Genomic DNA, 15481 nt, shown 5'->3' with positions numbered 1-15481 from the left:
CATGTGTTATTGTTGATTTGTCCTTTTAAGGTTGTTAGCAGTTGCCACGTATATTGTGGTGAACCTATGTTGGGTGCATAGATATTTGCAATTGTTATATCTTCTTCTTGGATTGATCCTTTGATCATTATGTAATGTTCTTGTTTGTCCCTTAAAATATTCTTCATTCTAAAGTTTATTTTGTCTGCTATGAGTATTGCTACTCCAGCCTTCTTTTGATCCCCATTTGCATGGAATATTTTCTTCCATCCTCTCACTTTCCATTTGTATGTGTCGCTAGAAGTGAAGTGGGTCTCTTGAAGAGAGCATATATATTTAGGTAGACTATATCTTTTGGTTGGGGCGCTTAGTCCATTAACATTTAAGGTAATTATTGATATGTATGTTCTTATTGCCATTTTATTGAGTGTTTTGGATTTGTTTTTGTTGCTCTTTTTTCTTCCCTTCTTCCCTTGTTCTTTTCTGCCTAGAGAAGTTCCTTTAGTATTTGTTGTAAGGCTGGTTTAGGGTTGTTGAATTCTCTTGGCTTTTACTTATCTGTGAAGGTTTTAATTTCTTCAAATCTGAATGAGAGTCTTGCTGGGTAGAGTAATCTTGGTTGGTGGGTTTTTCCTTTCATCACATTAAGTATATCATGCCACTCCTGTCTGGCCTGCAGAGTTTCTGCTGAAAAATCTGCTGATAACCTTATCGGGGTTCCCTTGTATGTCATTTGTTTCTTTTCTGTAGCTGCTTTCAAGATTTTCTCTTTGTCTTTAATTTTGATCAGTTAGATTAATATGTGTTTCAGGGTGTTCTTCCTTGGGTTAATTTTATATGGTACTCATTGTGCTTTCTGGATTTGAGTGAGTGATTCCTTCCCCATGTTAGGGAAGTTTTCAGCTATTACCTCTTGGAATATTTTTTCTGTCTCCTCTCTCTTCTCCTTCTGGCACAGGTATAATATGGATGTTTTGTTCATTTAACATTGTCCCAGTGTTCTCTGAGACTCTCTTCATTTGTTTCCAATCTTTTTTTCTTTTCTGCTCCGCATCCATAATTTCCACTAATCTGTCCTCCACCTCACTCATTTATTCTTCTGCCTCCTGTATTCTGCTGTTAGCTGCTTCTAGTGAATTTTTTATTTCAGTTATTGTATTTTGCATCTCTGTGAACTAGTCTGTTTCCAGTTTGTGGAGCTTCCCACCCAGGAGCTATGGCATTGTTTATATCATGAAATCACCCCCCTACCTCTTGATGTGTCCTCCTCTTTTTCTTCTGGAGTAGGATTTTTTTTTAGTGTTTCCAGTCCATTTGGGTGAAGAGTGCTCTTTCTTTAGTTGTGAATTTTGTTGTTTTTAGGAGAGAAGTTGAGCTCCAGTCCTTCTATTCTGCCATCTTAATCTCATCCTCAGGATATCTTTTTTAATGTTTCCCATCCATTTTTGTGGAGAATGCTCAGTCTTTAGTTGTGAATTTTGTTTTTTTAGGAGTGAAGTTGAGCTCCAGTCCTTCTATTATGCCATTTTCACTAGTATTTCTTGAAGCATGGTCTGTATCATGCACATCACCTGCATCAGACTTAACCATAGGAGAGTGGGTTAAGGATCCAAGGTTGCCACAGCTGTGGTAGAGGAAGCTTGGATTTGATTTCTGGCCCAGGAACTTCCATATGCTACTGTGGTGCAGTGTGTTAATCCAACTGCAGTGGCTCAGATCACTCCAGAGGTACAGGTATGATCCCTGGCATGGCACAGTGGTTTAAAGGATCTAATGTTGAGTGGCTTCATGGTAGGTCACCACTTTAGCTCAGATACAGTCACTGGACCAGGAGGTTTTATATTCCACTTGTGTGGCTCTTAGTCCACTCATCTTTGCTCATTGAAAATACACTTGCTCGACCTGCACCAGTTGATGGTACCTTGCTGCCAGCTGGGGCCTTGCTTGACCCTTGCCTTCGATTATGCCTTTCTGCCAGCTGGGGCCTAGGGAAGATGGGCAAGCACCAGTCAACATCCTGGATCCCCAGGCAGGACCCTGCCCAGGGTGCACTGTCTGAAGGGAGAGCATGGATTGACCCCTCTCTGGCTCACACCTCCAGCTCCAGCTCCTGGGCAGGCAGACAGCCCATTGCAGCTCTATTCACAATAGCCAAGACATGGAAACAACCCAAATGTCCCTTTTTTATGGGACTACTCAAACATAAAAAAGAATGACATAATGCCATTTGCAGCAACATGGTTGGAACTAGAGACTCTCATAATGAGTGAAGTATGTCAGAAAGAGAAAGACAAATACCATATGATATCACTTATTTCTGCAATCTAATATATGTCACACATCAACCTTTCCACAGAAAAGAAAATCATGGACTTGGAGAATATGCTTGTGGTTGCCAAAGTGGAAGGGGAGGGAGTGGGATGGATTGGGAGCTTGGGGTTAATAGATGAAAACTATTGTCTTTGGAATTGAATGGATTAGCAATGCGATTCCTGCTGTGTAGCACTGGGAACTATGTCTAGTCACATATGATGGAGCATGATAATGTGAGAAAAAAGTATGTATACATGTATGTGTAACTGGGTCACCATGCTGTACAGTGGAAAAAAATTGTGGGGAATTATCAGTAAAGAAATTTAAAAAATAATGTGTTCATTGAACAAATGCTCAGTTTAAAAATTAAAAATTATATAGTTCTATATATGGTGGTTTTATGTGTTCAATGTATTCATATGCATAGAAGTAGTAATACAAATACTATCAAAATAGTTCTCATGGGAAAAAAGGTATAAAATATGATAGAAAATTAAATGGACTTATATAAACCTAAAATTTTCTTGATAAATACCATTGTAGAATACAAAAAATGAAAAATGGATGGGCAATGTTCTTTGACTTTATCTGTTGTTTTCATGTTTGTTTTATTTGGATTTCCATCATTATGCAGAATTGATTTTTTAAAGCAGCAAATCAAATAGGAGTTTGCACTTCAAAGGAAAAAATTCCTCTTCACATCCTAGGCTATGACCTGTCAGCGGAAACATGAATCTGGTAGGAAGGGCCAGTAAGGAGGTCTCCCCACACTTCCTGCTAGGCTCCCACACACAGGGCATCTCCCTGATGATTTCCTAAGGACTGTGTTGCCTCACAGTCCACCCTAAGAACTCTCTGCCTGAGAATCACCTGGCCCCAGGTCTCATGAATGAGCATCCCTGGATGTGGAGCTGGGATCTGCATCTTTAACAATACCAAACTCTTTTATGTCTATGTGTTAGTATGTTTAAATTTATTTTTCCCTGTGTTATATTATTCTTACATTTAGGCCTTTACAGCTTTTATGAAATGTGTATATATATATTTAGTTGTGTTATGGTCATCTATTCTTGGGCACTGCTTTTTAAATTGTTTAATTGATTAAGTAATTAATTAGAGGTACAGTTGGCCTATGATATGTTTGTTTCATAGTGTGAAGTGATTAAGTATCTTATACATTATATATATATATATTTTCAGATTGTTTTCTTTTATATGTTATTACAAAATATTGAATACAGTTCTGTGTACTCTACAATTGGTCCTGGTTAGTTATCTATTTTATTTATAGCAGTGTGTATGTGTTAACCCCAAACTCATAATTTGTCCATTCACTCTTAGGTAACCACAAGTTTGTTTTCTGTGTCAGTGTGTCTACCTCAGTTTGTGTATATGTTCATTTGTATCTTTTTTGTATGTGTGTCTTTAGGGCCGCAACCAAGGCATATGGAAGTTCCCAGATTAGGGGTTGAATTGGAGCTAAAGCTTCTGGCCTATACCACAGCCACAATAATACAGGATCCAAGCCATGTCTGCCATTTATACAACAACTAAGGGCAATGCTGGATCCCCAACTCACTGAGCAAGGTCAGGGATCAAACCCACATCCTCATGGATACTAGTTGGATTCATTTCCATTGCATCACAATGGAAATTCCCCATAACTTTTTTTTTCAGATACCAAATATAAGTGATGTCATATTTTGTATGTTTTTCACTGTCTGGTTTACCTCATTTAGTATGATAATCTGTAGCTTGATCCATGTTGCTACAAATGGCATGATTTCATTCTTTTTATGGCTGAGTAGAATTCTATTGTATACATGTACCACATCTTCTTTATCATTCCTCTGTCAATGGACATTTGGGTTGCTTCCATGTCTTGGCTTCTTGCCTTCCAAAGCTACAAATATTCAGTTAAGATTCTATTGTTTCATTTTAGTGAAGTCCAAAATGCTCATCTTGTCAATGCAGTATCAAGTTAATGAAGTACTTGTGATGGCTTGCTAAACCTAAATAAACTTTGATTGTGCTTTTGACAATAAGAGATCACTGAGTAGTCAATCTGATTACCAATTTTTCCATTCCAGGAAGACTAAATTGTTCCTACTAAATTGGATGTTTGTGTAGAGAACATTCTACAGCTATTGGATTAATTTTAGTCTTGGAAATGAGTGTTGTCTTTTCTCCAGAGATCTCTCTTCCAATAAGAAAACATGCTAAATGCCTGAATTTAAAATTTCTGCACAGAAGAACATTGACTATTGGTCACTATATGCCAGGCAATGTTCTGTATTCTGAGAATAGAAGTTTAAACAAAGTATCACCTTATAGAGTTTACCTTCCAGCCCTCCTGATTGAGCTCATCATTCTCCTTTTTCTTCCATAGAAGGTTTTAACCTCCCTTTTTTCTGTTTTGGAATGAATGTCTTTATTTTTTTACGTTGTTTCAAAGAAATAATTTTATCTTATATTTTTCTTTTTTTAAATTTTAACCTAACATACCATAAAATTTATTTATTTTCAAAACAGTCATTGTTTCTTTACTGGGATGAAAGTTCTATGGATAATGGATTTCTATGTCTGAAAAAAATAAATTCTATGTTTCAATAGGCCAAAACTTCTGTGAATAAAGGAGGCATAAGAAGGTAGAGTAAGGGGTTCCTGTTATGGCTCAAAGGTAAAGAACCTGATGAGTGTACATTAGGACTCATTTTTGATTCCTGACCTCTCTTAGCAGGTTAAGGATCCAGTATTGCTGTGAGCTACAGTGTAGGTCACAGACTCAGCTCTGATCCTGCATTGGGGTGGCTGTGGTATAGACCAGAAGCTACAGATCTTTTTCCACCCCTAGCATGGGGTTTTTCATAGGCTAGGGGTTTGGCCCTAAAAAAAATAACAACAACAAAAAAGGGATTTTTGGAGAGCAACAGTGCTGGTTCATAATTTCACACTGTGTGGTCTAGGTAGAGCTCATTGAGAAGGTAACATCCAAAGACACTTGCAAGGAAAGGGAGGTGAGCCATGGGGCTGCCTGGGAAAAGGCATGGAGATCAGCACCTGCAAATATTCTGAGGGGCGATGGTGCCTGGTCTGTCCCAGGGATGGGCATTAATGGAGCCTGTGTACCTGGACAGGACTAAGTGGGAGAGGGATGGTGGGTGATAAGTATAGAGACATCAGAGGACCAGATTCATAGGGCACTTAAGGTCATAGTAGGTGTATTGATCAAGATTCTCCTGAGAAGGAGAACAAGTGTGTGTGTGTGTGTGTGTGTGTGTGTGTGTGTGTGTGTGTCTATGAGAGACAGATTTATGGTGTTCCTGTTGTGGCATTATGGGATTGGTGGCATCTCTACAATGGGTGAAAGTTTCCAGTTGCCACAACTGTGGCATAGACTGAAACAGCAGCTCTGATCTGATCCCTGCCCTGGGAACATCCATATGCTATGGGATGGCCAAAAAATGAAGGAAAAAAAAGATATGGAGATTTATTTTAATGAGTTGGCTAGGAGTCCCTTTTTGGCTCAGTGGGAATGAATCTGACTAGTATCCATGAGGATGTGGGTTCAATCCCTGGACTTGCTCAGTGTTTCTGGGATCTGGTGTTGCTGTGAGCTGTGGTGCAGGTTGAAGATGCAGCTTGGATCCCACATTGCTGTGGCTGAGGTGTAGGCCAGCAGCTGTAGCAAATGTGACTCCTAGCTTGGGAATTTCCATAGGTCATGGATGTAGCCTTAAAAGCAAGCAAGCAAGTAAACAAGCAAGCAAGCAGGCAAGAAAGAAAGAGAGAAAGAAAGAAAGAAATTGGCTCTTAGAATTGTGGAGGCCAGCAAATGTAAAGTCTGCAGGGTAGGTTGGCAGGCTGGAAACCCGGGGGAAAGTTGCTCTTTGAGTCTGAAGGCAGGCTGCCAACAGAAGTGTCTCTTCTCTGTGGGAGGTCCTTCTTTTTCCTAAGGTCCTTATCTGATTGATGAGGCCCACCCTCATTATGGAGGACAGTCTGCTTTATTCCGAGTCTGTGCATTACAATGTTAATCTCACCCACAAATATACCTTCATGGAAATATCTAAAAGTATATTAGAACAAATATCATGGTGCTGTAGCCTAGCCAAGCTGACATATAAAACTGACCATTATAGTTGCATTTTTGGTTCTCAGTCTGATTTGGGAACCTGCTAGAAGGGATTCCGTAGAGGAGTAACATGGCCATACTTGATTTTGTTATTGTTTCTTTAAAAGCACACAGAGTTTTGGAGGTATAAATGGCATACAGTAAACTTCATATACGTAGACTATAGCATTTGACTCAGAAAACTGCATATAGAACTACCATATGATCTAGCCATCCCAGTCCTGAGCATATATCCAGATAAAACTACAATTCAAAAAGTTGTAGGTACTATTCACAATATCCAAGACATGGAAACAACCCAAATGTCCACTGACAGATGATTGGAGTAGGAAGATGAGGTATATATACACAATGGAATACTACTCAGCCATAGAAAAGAATGGCATAATGCCATTTGCAGCAACATGGATGGAACTAGAGACTCTCATACTGAGTGAAATGAGTCAGAAAGAGAAAGACAAATACCATATGATATCACTTATAATTGGAATCTCATATACAGCACAAATGAACATTTCCACAGAAAATGTAATCATAGACTTGGAGAATAGAGTTGTGGCTGCCCGGGGTAGAGGGAGGGAGTGGGAGGGATTGGAGACTTGGGGTTAATGGATGCAATCTATTGCTCTTGGAATGGATTTACAATGAGATCCCACTGTTTAACACTGAGAACTATCTCTAGATACTTATATCGCAACACAAAAATGGGAGGAAAAATTATGGATACATGTAAGTGTAACTTGGTCCCCATGCTGTACAGCAGAAAAGAAAATAAATAAAAAATAAAAAAACTCTAAAAGTTGCATGCACCACTGTGTTCATAACAGCACTGTTCACAATAGCCAAGACTTGGAAATAACCTAGATGTCCATCAAGACATGAATATTTACAGAAGATGTGGTATATGTAGAGAATAGAATACTATTCAGCCATTGAAAGAGTGCAGTAATGGCATTTGCAGCAATATGATGCAACTAGGTAGTCTCACACTAAGTGAAACATCATATGATATCAGTTACATGTGAAATCTAAAATATGGCACAAATGAACCTATCTACAAAATCGAAACAGAGTCATAGAGATACAGAACAGACCTGTGCTTGCCAAGGGGGAGGAGGGGGGAGTGGGGTGGATGGGGAGTTTGGGGTTATTAGATGCAAACTTTTAGATTTAGAATGGATAAGCAATGAGGTCCTACTGTATAGCACAGGGAACTATATCCAGTGTCTTGGGATAGCCCATGATGGAAGAGGATATAAGAAAGGGAATGTGTATGTACAGGACTGGGTCTCTTTGCTGTCCTGCAGAAATGGGCACAACATTGCCAATCAACTTCAATTTAAAGAAAGGTAAAGAAATCAAAATATATCATTAGATGAGTTTTGACATATGTATATACACATGAAATTACCACCACAGCCATCAAGATCAGGAATTTCTCCGATGTCTACCCTCCTGCCTTCTCTTTTCTTCTCCCATCTGTCCTCAGGGGAAGCACTATTCTGTGTCTGTCACATGGATTATTTGCATCTTCTAGAAGCTTATTTCAGTGTAATTGTTCAGTGTGTATTCTTTTTTTTCCCTGCCTTCTTTCACTGTGCATAAGTATTTTGAGATTTATTCATGTTGTACTATGTATCAATAGTTCATTTTTTAAATCTGTGTAGCATTCCATTTTAAGGATATACCACAGCTGTTGCATCCACTCACATTTAAAATATTGCTAATTTTTTATTATTAAAATTTTTTTAATTTTTATTTTTTAAAGAGTTTCTGTTTATCCTTTTTAACTTTAACCAGAGTTTATTTTTTTTTGAAGTATAGTTCATATACAATATAGTGTTAATTTCAAGTGTAAAGAAAAGTGATTTAGTTATACACACAGACACACACACACACATGATTTAGTTATATACCCACACGTACTTACTTATTAACAGTAAGTCTTTTGATGAACATCTGGGCTGATTCTAGCTTTTTGATATTAGTAAAGCTGGTATGAACCTTCTTGTATAAATCTATGTAAGTTATATACATTCTTTTACCTTTACAAATACTTACTGGCATGCTAAATTTATGTTTAACTTTTTAAAACATTTTCAAACAGCTTTGTATTCCCACGAGCAGCGTATTGGTGTTCCAGTTCCATCACATCTTAAATGACACTGAGAGCATCATTCTTTTCAATTTTATCCAGTCTAATAGGGATGTAATTGTGTAAACCAGTTTACAGACCTGGATCCACTTGATGGAAGGGGTGTCTGTGTTCCTTTGTAAAAGAATCCTCTAGCACTGGGGTATTTTTTTTAACTTATAGAACCCTCTAGTTCCATGCATGATTCTCATAATTCTGCAACACTTGTTACCATTTACCTGCCATTTATTTTGCCTGAATTTTTTTGCATCACCTCCCAATTGGATATGTGTGGTAAGAAAAGGATTCCTGATTATATTATTATCTGTTATGTCTCTGGAGAATATATCAGTATTACACTTTTGTGAATCTTAATGATTATTTGAGGGAATGGGTGAATGAATGAACAGATGAATTCATTCAACAGTTACCAGTCACAATTGCCTGTTGTGAGCCATAGCTGATCTCTAGTGATACAAAGACATTGACAATAAACCATTTAGTAAGCTTTCATTAGGTTCTCATTAAACCATCCTTCCAACTCACACGGACTATGATTATCATTTCCACTTTCAAGAAACTGGGTCCAAGGACCTTGGATAAATTGCTCAAATATGCTCTCTTAGTAGGAGAAGTACCCAGAATGTTTTTGAGTTTTATATTCAATCCCCTTTCTCCTGAACAAGACATAGACCTACCTTACAAAACCTCCAGGGGAGTGGGGAGACATGAACATTTTAAGGGCCTTTAGGTTCTAATGAGAGCCTGTGTCAGTGTTGGGGACCCTGCAGAAGCCCTTATCCTGCCTGTACCATACACCACCCTTGGGAGAAGCTGTATGCATGACAGCCACGGGAAATGGGGGAACTCCTGCTTTTCATCAGAGACTCGACTTGAAGCCCAAGGTACCACTCATATCTGGGAGACTCTCTCCCTCTGAAGCCAGGTTCAGCTCAGCCCCTGTGGACTCTAAACAACAACCTTCCCAAAGGGCCAGGAAGAAGTTGGGCAGTTGCCTTAGTGGATTGCTTCTCTAGTTGTTGACTGGGGAAGATTCCCTCTGGGGTCTCTTTAGGATGCAGAAAGACAGATCCCCTTGTGCATCATTTTGAAGCTGGAGAACCACCATGAGAGTCTGTACAGATCCTCTGGCCTCCAAGGTTTGCTCTTTTCATTGGACCCTGGGTCTTCTGGACAGAAAGTGAGGATTCAGGTAACAGAATGAAGCAGAAGGTATTTGAACTCAGATCACAGGTATAGCTCAGAAGGAGACCAGAAACCTCCCTAGTCGGGCATGTGTGTCAATGTGTAAGTGTTTGTGTGACCATCAGAGACATTAGTTATATTTGTGTGTGTGTGGTGTTGTATGAGTCTATGTGTGTATGTGTAACTGACAAAGACACTGAATGACACACACTAGAATATAGAGAGATGCAAATAATCCATGTGACAGACTACAGAAGCCTGCACATTTCCTCATTGTATGCCTGTTCTATGTGCATCTACTGCTTGTGTGCTGTGTATAAGACCTTGCGCACTGCTTGTTTTTCTAATATGAATGACTTCTTGTGTCAACAAGGCCTCTGGTCTAGGATGCTTGACAGTTCTGTGTGTGTAGCTGTGTGGTACATGGGTATTTTGTTTGTGAGTTTTGCATAGATTTGTGTGAAGCTGACTCATACCCTGACTGTACTTCTCTAGTTCACAGAATAAATCAGAAAAACCTATAAATCTCTACTTGGCAAGTTTGTGTCTGTGATAGTGTGTGAGTACTTTTGGGTACCAAACCCATGCCTGACTTCCTTCAGAGAAGAAATAAATATCTGTGTGTTGTGTGTAGGGGGACGTTCTCTCATTTTTTACCCTCCACTGGCCTGAGACCAGAAGATACACAGGCAGCTCCTCAGGAAACAGACTTTGCAGAGCTATTGGCATCCATTTTCCTGTGATTTGACTCTGCCAGCAGGGCCCCTGGAAGCCCAATACTTTTGAAACCCTGCTTCAATTTTGGTCAGTTCATTTACAAATGAAATGCTCATTTCTGGAATCACATACTTTGACACTCAGATCTTCATCATTCCCCATGTAATAGCTTGGTGGCCTTGGGTTTGGCCATGGTGATTCTCCGCATCCAGTGCTGTTCCATGGGGTCATGCTAATTGCTGACAGACCTTGCATGTACGGTGCTGAAGAAGCCAGACACATCATTAGCACTTAGCAAATTGTAGCCTCGAGGAGACCCACACCCCTGAATCTCCATGTCCTGATTGTGCAGGGGATGGTATTTGGTATGAAGCTAGGAAAATGAGCTCATTTATAATCTCTCTCAACACCCCACTCCTAGGTCACACATCATCTCCTCTTCACTACTGAGCAGTTTCCCAACAACCTTTTTGCACAGAGTGCTGATGGAATCAAAGTTTCATGTCTGTATTGTTCTCTTCTGTTCCCATTGCATCTCCTGGGTGTCATTAGGAGCTGTGGTTCTCCTGCAGGTGATCTATGAGTTCCTGGGCTAAGTCTGACCCAGCAGCTTTCAGTGAGAAGCCTATGCTTGGCAGGAGGGTGAAGTGCCTGGTTCTTCCTTGCTTCCTGTGAACTGAGTCAGTTAATAACCCCAAGCAACTCCCTTGTCAGAAGCGAGCATCTATTGACAGAATCTTACATAATGTTAATATAGCTTTCCTCTCCCAGGCATGTTTTAACATGAAATTTTCACTTTTAACATTTCACATTAGCTTCTCTACCCCTCATAAAAAGAAATGGGTGGATTCTCTGTACTGAAAAATGATCAGAAAATCAATGTTTGAGACAAGGTTCCACTATGCAATAACTATATCCCTACTCCTGATGGTAAAATGCAGGGAACAAACACTGTTCTCTGCTTCCCAGAGAGAAATAAAGGATGATGGTTTGAATGATATGGAAGGCATATGGCAAACTAAACGTCTGCAGGAATATGAGAGTGGACAGTTATCTGAGCAGTAGGACTCCTTCAAATCACAAAACATTTCTTCTTGAGGTCCTGCCTATTTGTCTAATTAAACAGAGGGAGGAACATAGAGTCATAGAAGCAAAGATTTCAGTATATATTTAAAAGCATGTGAGAGAAATGTGACTACAGTTGTTACTCACTATGATCATGTTCATTTCCTGCTCCTTCTGAGTATGTTGATAGTGCAGTTTTTAAATTTTTTTTGAATTTTTAATTTTTTAGGGCTTCACCTGCAGCATATGGTAGGTCCCAGGCTAGGGTAAATCAGAGCTGCATCTGCTGGCCTACACCACAGCCACAGCAGTGCCAGATCCGAACCCTATCTGGAGCCTACACTGCAGCTCATGGCAATTCTGGATCCTTAACTGACTGAGTGAGGCTAGGGTACAAACCGGTATCATCATGGATACTACTTGGGTTCTTAGCCTGCTGAGCTGCAATGGGAACTCCCCAAAGTGAAGTTTTAATATGCTCCCTCCTCGGACTCTTGAAAAGTTCAGTGAGGCAATCATGCAAAAATGTATTTGTCTGCCATTGTGTTCATTAACTTTCCATTATTATCAGTGTGAAGCTCAATATTGGGAAATAGTGCTGGTCAATCAGGAAACTGACTTCTAAGAGACACCCCAATCTTTCAGTACCTCTCACCTCTCAGACTACATCTTAGATCTCAGGTGTCTTCCTAACGATGAATATCCAGATCTGAGCCGACTTGGAGGATCAGATGTAGATGGAGATAGATGGAGGTCCATGCCCTGAAGTAAGGTTTATTTCTTGGCAAGAAGATAAACATACATTAAGAAAAGTTTGAGCAAGGAACTGATCCCTGTGACAGGGTATGAGCTCAGAAACTCACCTTAAGATTGTGAGAGAGGAGTTTCCATCATGGAGCAGCGGAAAGGAATCTGACCAGGAATCATGAGGTTGTGGGATTTCAATCTCTGGCCTTGCTCAGTGGTTTAAGGATCTGGCATTTCCATGAGCTGAGGTGTAGGTCACAGATGCAGCTCAGATCTGGTATTGCTGCGTCTGTGGCATAGGCTGGTATCTGTAGATCCAATTACACCCCTTGCCTGGGAACCTCTATATTTCTTGGGTGTGGCCCTGAAAATAGAAAAGTCAATAAATAAATAAATAAATAAATAAATAAATAAATAAATAAATAAATAAATAAAAGTATGAGAGAGCTCAGTTGCTCAATTTTAGGGCAGTTTCTTGGTCCTTTATAGTGACCACGTCATAATACTCTTAAATTCCTGAACTTGATGTTGATTTTTGGGGGGATATAAATCCTCTCATAAAAATAATCTATGCAATTTTTGGTGTTTATTTTATGCAGAAAATTGTTCTTGGAGATTAATGCCTCATGAATTAGAACCATTTTTTTAAATCTATGGAAGTGTGATATTGGCATCCTCATGGTATTATAGAAGGGCAACATGAGGCTAATAGAGATTTAGCTTCCAAGTCCTACATCAAGAATTTGATGTGACCAAAGTTATAACACAGTGAATCTGGCTTCAGGTTCATTTAGTTAATCCTTGGTCAAGTGTGTCCTTGAGGGATAGTCTCCTGAGGGAGGAGGTCCTGTATGTTGTATTTATTCTTCTATGTCCAGTTATTAGCTTAGTGTCAGTAACATGGTTGATTAAAAAGAAAAAGTGTAGAATTTTCTCTGGTTTTCATTGAAAGGAATCATGTTGAGCGTTGAGGGTATGTCACTTGCTTTGGCAAGAACAGGTGATAAAACAAATGCAGGCAGTTATCCTTTTTCTCCATGAGAAGGTGAGAGACCTAATGTGGTGGCCACAATATGAGTTCAATGTCTCTGATATTCCTGCTCCCCTCCTTCCCCAGCAGACAGGAGAGGAGCATGAGGAGGGAGAACCAGAGCCACGTGTCCGAGTTCCTCCTCATGGGACTCCCCATCCAGCCAGAACAGCAGGGGTTCTTCTTTGCCGTGTTCATGGGCATGTACCTGACCACAGTGCTGGGGAACCTACTCATCATCCTGCTCATCAGGCTGGACCCTCGCCTCCACACCCCCATGTACTTCTTCCTCAGCCAACTGGCCCTCACGGATGTCTCCTTTTCATCTGTCACAGTTCCAAAGATGCTGATGAACATGCAGACTCAGGATCAATCTATTCCCTATGCAGGGTGTGTAATACAGACATGTTTTTTCATGATTTTTGCTTGCATTGATAACCTTCTTCTTGCAGTGATGTCCTATGACAGATATGTGGCCATTTGTCACCCTCTACACTACACAGTCATCATGAGGGAGGAGCTGTGTCTATGTCTGTTGGCTGGATCCTGGTTCCTCTCCTGTGCCATTGCCCTCACCCACACCATCCTCCTGGCTCAACTGTCCTTCTGTTCTAAAAACATCATCCCCCATTTCTTCTGTGACTATGCCGCCCTGCTTAAGCTGTCCTGCTCAGACACCTCTCTCAATAAGCTGGTCCTATTCACTACAGGGCCTGCAGTTGTCATTTTCCCCCTGAGTGGCATCGTGTTCTCTTATGGCCGCATTGGGCTCTCCATCCTGAGGGTCCCCTCTACTAAAGGGATCTGCAAAGCCTTGTCCACCTGTGGCTCCCACCTCTCTGTGGTGTCTCTATTCTATGGGACAATGATGGCAGTATACTTTTCCTCCTCATCAGGCCAGTCCCATGACAGAGACATCATTGCTTCTGTGATGTACACAGTGGTCACCCCCATGCTGAACCCTTTCATCTACAGCCTGAGAAACAGAGACATGACATTGGCTTTGTGGATTCTTTTCAGAAACAATAACCTTTTAGCCAAGTGAGAATCACTTAACCACATTCTTATTTCACTCACTGCCCTTGTTAGAAAATCCTTAAGAAGTAGTGTGTTGAGCACTCATGTCTCTAGCACTTTAACTCACTGTCCTTTAAATGGTCATTGTTATTGGAGGAGTTCCCATCGTGATGCAGGGGTTAATATATCCAACTGGGAACCATGAGGTTGCGTGTTTGGTCCCTGGCATTGCTCAGTGGGTTAAGGATCCAGTGCTGCCATTAGCTGTGGTGTAGGTTGCAGACGTGGCTTGTCTTGTGGCTCTGGCATAGGTTGTCAGCTATAGCTCCGATTGGACCCCTGGCCTGGGAACCTCCATATGCTGTGGGAGCGGCCCTAGAAATGGCAAAAAGACAAAAAAAAAAAAAAAGTCATTGTTATTGGAAAAATCTCTTTCCCTTAGTTCGTATCTCTTGTTCATTATTGTTCCATAAGCTTAAATGTGATATTACCCAAATCATACCTTCAAATTTTGATCTCCAAAGCACCAAACTCCTTTGTGCGTATTTGTAAGTGTGGTTAAATTTTTTTCTTTCAATGAGTTATTATTAAATTTTTATTTTTTACAGGTTTTTAAAGTGTGTGTGTATTATAATGTTATGTTAGTTTCAGGTGTAGAGCAAAGTATTCAGTTTTAAATATATTGTATACCTTATATTTTGTTGTCTTTGATTTCCCTTATATTATATTACAAATATTGAGTATAGTTTCACATTCTATACCATTGGTACTTGATAGGATCTATTTTACATATAGAAGTGTTTACATGTTAACCCCAAACTCCAAATTTATACTTCCTCTTTCTCTTTGGGTAACCATAATTTTGTTTCTATGTCTGTGGGTCTACTTCTGTTTTGTGTATAAGTTCATTTGTGTCATTTTTTTTGATACCACATGTAAGCAATATCATATGACATATGTTTTCCTCTATCTGGAAATCTCCAGCTCCATCCTTGTTGCTACAAATGGCATAATTTCATTTTTTACGTGGCTGAATAATATTCTATTAAATGTAATTACCACATCTTCTTTATCATTCATTTTTTGATGGATAGTTTGATTGCTTCCATGTCTTGGCTCCTTGGCTTCCAAAGCTACA

At 39.9% G+C, this 15481-nt stretch overlaps 1 pseudogene; it reads left to right on the top strand.

The window, feature by feature from the left end:
• The window catches only part of LOC110257123, a 36416-nt pseudogene extending 21884 nt beyond the window's left edge, over nucleotides 1–14532 (top strand).

This window comes from Sus scrofa, chromosome 1 (assembly GCF_000003025.6).
Source record: "Sus scrofa isolate TJ Tabasco breed Duroc chromosome 1, Sscrofa11.1, whole genome shotgun sequence".
Classification (NCBI taxonomy): domain Eukaryota; kingdom Metazoa; phylum Chordata; class Mammalia; order Artiodactyla; family Suidae; genus Sus; species Sus scrofa.
Note: the sequence above shows the minus strand (reverse complement) of the source record. Positions and strands in the feature narration are given on the sequence as shown.